Here is a 5,000-nt window from a genome sequence, read left to right on the forward strand (position 1 = left end):
CAAAAAAAAAAAAATACAGTAGTTGCATATAAGTTTCAGAAAAGTATAGTGGTGAACATGTCGAAGAATGCAACTATCATGAACTAATAATGGAGCTGATGTCAATAGGGTTGCAAGAGGGTTATGGCACGAAGGTAGGATTTGCCATGAATTATTATACAAGAGAGGTTTGTGAAAGAGATTGATTTTGTGAAGTAGCCATAAGTGCAGTTATGGAATAAATTCTAATAATACTATAATAGAACATTGAAGAGAATTAGTTTAAGAAAAAAAAAATGAAATTACACTAAGCTACAATCTTTTAGTTATTATCTTGTATTATTTTCAACAATATATATATAAAAGAAATGTAAATAACTAACCCTTGCTATTTCTAACAAGTTTTGTCTAATAAATTATAATATAATAAATAAACATATAATTATTTTTAGCTTAGAATTATATTTGATTATATTACCCATTTGATATTTGCTTGAGGTTTAACTTAGTATACGAGAAATCAACTGAGTCAATACATTTTAACATTCATTACAGGAAATGAGTCTACAAGAGAGTTAAGAGACAGATCAAGATTGAAAATCTTGTCATGTTTCCAAAACTTTTTGGCACAGTTCCTGTGAAGTTGTTCTAAGAAATATCAAGTTTCTCGAAGTGCCCAGGAAAACTTGGGATTATTCCCGTCAATGCTTTGTGGCCCTGTTCTCGATAAGCCAGCTCTGGAGCTAGGGAGGCTACTGAATTTGGTAATTTAACAGAAAATTTGTTATGGTAAAGTTCAACAATCCCAAGGCCAGTGAACGGTGAGAAAACATCAGGCATGGGGCCAGTGAGTTTCTTATTAATTTCGTAGAATAAAAAAAACTCAGCTTTTTTAGCTTGCAAATTCCTAGAGGAATTGGGCCCGTGAGTGACTGTTATCAAGTTTGAGCAGAGTCGGCTCGCTAAACTCCGATCCTGAACTCGGTATTTACCCCATGAATTGGCTGCCTGATAAACGAAGGGCCTCCAGTTGGGTCATCTTGCCTATGGCAGTAGGTGCCCGAGATCTTGTTGTTTTCTATATACACATAATGTTGTGTTCGAGTATGGGTAACCCGAATAAAAGATCCGGAATTTACCCGTACTGTTATGGTTTTGAAAATACAAATACCATCAAGGTTCAGGACTTCGACTAGAGAAGATGAGATTGTACCTGTTAAGAACCTCTTTGGTTTGTCGGGTAGCCCATGAGTGATATGGTGTTAACCCGGTTGTCGATGGTGCAGGTTAAGCCATCGCAGGAGCAGCAATCTGTACCTCTAAGGTTTGTCGGGTAGCCCATGGGTTTTACCCGCCTTGAATGCCAATAGACTCGATTGATCATGTTCGAGGCAGGCAGCTGGTGCGGATTTTAACGATTGGGAAGATGAATACGGAGACGAGGAGAATATAGAGGTGCTTCACGTTGTTTTTGAGAGAAAATAAATGCAGAAAAGTGTTTGACAGGGCATTGCTGACATTAGAAATGGGCATTCAACAAGTGATGCTCGGCATAGAGAAATGGAATAAAGTGTCCTTTGCGAAAGTTAAAGACGATGAGAAAATGCTGCTGCTTACCAAATCAAAAGAAAAAATGTTGGTTAGAGACCAAATTCGAAATACAATCAAAATTTCCAACATAAGGGTTGTTGATGGCAAGAAGGAAGTTTAAGGTGTTCCTGGTTCAAATAGTGTTTGGGATTTTTATTTTTTTGTATTTTATCTAGATATAAAGATATATTAAAATAATAATTTTTTTATTTTTTTAAAATTATTTTTAATATTAGTATATCACAATAATTTAAAAATATAACAACTAATTAAAAATAAAATTTAAAAGAATAATATTTTTAAAAAATATTTAAAAAAAAAAAAAAAACATGTTCTTATACAAGTAAATCCCACAACCTATTTGTTTATGATGGTCTTTTAGGTATGTTAGCTTTTGTATTTTTAAGAAAATTATTTACTTTAAATTAATATTTTTTAATATTTTCATATTATTTTAATATGTTGATGTTAAAAATAATTTTTAAAAAATAAAAAAATTGTTTTAATACATTTTCAAGTAAAAAAATATTTTAAAAAACAATCATTATCATAATTTTAAACACAATAGTTAAATCTAAGTTTTGACAACTCACTAGAAAAAAAAAAAAAGTTGCTCAAGTAGACGAGAGACTACCTTACATAAAGGGCTTCATGACTTGGTTCATCCTCACATTAACCATTACGATGAATAAGTATTGCTTATTCAATATTTATTTAGAAAATCTAATTAAAAGTGATTAAAAAAATTTAATATTAAACCTTTTTAAAGATCTCCATCTATTAGTTAAAGTTAATTTTAATTTAGTTTTTAAATTCTTCAACATTTTTTTTTTAATTTAGAGATTTGATTAAATATTTGGTTGTGATATAGAATTTTCTCACCCCAGAGAACATGAAAGAAAGAAAATAGTGGATAAATTAGTTAAATTATACAAAAATCTAAAAAAATTCAAAAATTCACTAAATGAATATGCTAGCATTACCTTTGCAGGGTAACTCATTTAGCTTGGATTTAAAGCTAGGAAGGTCTTTTCTATAGAACCCATTAGTCATTACATGAATGGTAAGGGTTAACTAGTATTTTTATATCTTTAATACATAGTGTAATTACTAAATTAGCCTTGAAAGAAAAAAAATGTTTTTCTTAGGTCAATGGGCTTTTCCAGTTTTTCAATTTTTGTATAATACAATTACTTAAATGCCTCTAAAAATAATCTTTCTTGGCTTTGCATGCAAAGACGCTTTAGTTATTTTGTTATATTTTATGTTATTTTCATGTGAAGTCAAGATTAATTAAGTCTATTAAAACATATAAAATGTTATTTAAATTAAAAAGTGGATGGTGTTATTACCACCATTAGGGTGGTGTATACAATGCAAAAACAACTCTGAATGTCATCGTCTTAAACGATGTTCAATGTGCTTCATCGTTCCATTATGGTGGTGAGGTACGTGTTGTCAGAAGATTGACGGTTAAGCTCTCACCACATATTTTTTTCTTTTTTCTCTTTCCTCTCTCCCTTTCTAGAAAAAATATATTAACCATTCTAAAAAAAACCGGTTATTTATTTATTAGGTCAAATTAGGTCCTTATTCTTTTCATTACAATGTATTTGATCTTAAATCATTTATTGAGGCTTTGTTTTTTAATTTTATCCATTGACATTTGATATTTATATCAAATTTGGTCATTATTCTTTTAATTGTAAAGTATTTGGTTTTGAATCCTTAATTGATTTTTTTTTCAATTTCATCCTTTAACATTTGATTTTTATATTACATTTGGTCCTTATTATTTTGATTGTTATTTTTATTTTTTCTTATCTTTTTATTAATTGAAATTATTTTTAAATTTCATCCCTTGTGATTTGATTTTATCTTCTTTTGTGTCAAATTTGGTTTTTATTATTTTCAAATCTATATTTGTTTTCCTTTTTATCACCTTTTAAATTTATTTTTCATGTTTATCCCTAATTATTTTGGTTGATCGTGAATTTTACATTGTTATTATTTCGGGTTTGCCATTTATATAATGATCCAGCATTATGAATCATATTACAAGTTTTGAAGGTTGGACCCCATTTACTATATTCTTTTTTATTTTATTTTTAATTTTATCAATCATCATTAAGTTTGATAGAAATTGGTATTCTTTGTTTTTTTTTTTGAACTTTTTTTTTCTATAGAGTATCTTGATATCAAACGTAACATCCTCATTTATGGGATCAAACAATACAATTTGAAAAGGAATCTCTATATGCTAATTCATCTATTCCTTGATTTTTCCTGCTTCCTCATTTGTCAGTTGAGCTTTTATGACTTTATCTAGAAGCATTGATCAATTTTTTACTTAGGCTAGTATTGACACTTTTAGGCCCATATTTTGCCACAAACTTATCTTTTCCAACTCTATTAAACTCTTTTATTCTTTATTCACTGAATCATCAACCACTACTTTCCCCTTCCTACTGAAAGCATCTGTATCGTATTGGCCTTACTTGGATGATAATCAAACACATAATCATAATCCTTTATTAGTTCCACCTATTTTTTTTGCTATATGTTTAACTCTTTGTGCGACATTAAATACTTCAAACTCTTATAATTAGTAAAAATCTGAACTTGCATCTTATATAGGTAATGTCTCCATACTCATAAGGAAAATATTATTGCCACATGTTCTAAGTCATGGATTGGGTAGTTCATTTCATGTGACTTCAGCTGTCTGAAGGCACAGACAATTACTTTTCTATGCTATTTTAACACACATCTTGAACCCCTCTTTGAAGCATCATTATATACCATAAACCCTTTTATTCCTAAATATAGGGCCAAGATCAAGGTAGAGGTGAGTCTCTCTTTTAACTCCTGAAAACTCTTCTCACATTCCTTCGACCAAATAAACTTTTTTCTTTATGGGTTAACTTGGTCAAAGATGATGCTATTATAGAAAAACCTTTAGTAAATCTCCTATAAAACCCAGCTAGCCCTAGGAAACTTTGAATCTCTCTCACATTTATAAGTCTCTCCCATTTCAAAACAACATCTACTTTTCCTAGATTCGTAAATATTTCTCCTGTGGAGATAACATGCCCAAAAAATACTACTTTCTTAAACCAAAATTTACATTTATCCTACTTTGCATAAAGTCTATTATCCCTTAACACCTTTTAGGTGTTGCTCGTGTTCTAAATAGGAGCTAAAATACACCAATATATCATCAATAAACATAACCACACATTTATCTAGATAAAACCAAAATACCTTATTTATCAAGTCTATAAAAACTGCAGGGGCGTTTGTCATCCCAAAAAGCATCACTAAAAATTTATAATGCCCGTAGTGAGTTTTAAAAGCAGTTTTTTATATCTTGTTTTTTAATTCTTAACTGATAGTACTCCGACCTCAAATCTATCTTAGAAAACACCCTC

Source organism: Populus euphratica, unplaced genomic scaffold (assembly GCF_000495115.2).
Source record: "Populus euphratica unplaced genomic scaffold, PopEup_1.0 scaffold802.1, whole genome shotgun sequence".
Taxonomy (NCBI): Eukaryota; Viridiplantae; Streptophyta; class Magnoliopsida; order Malpighiales; family Salicaceae; genus Populus; species Populus euphratica.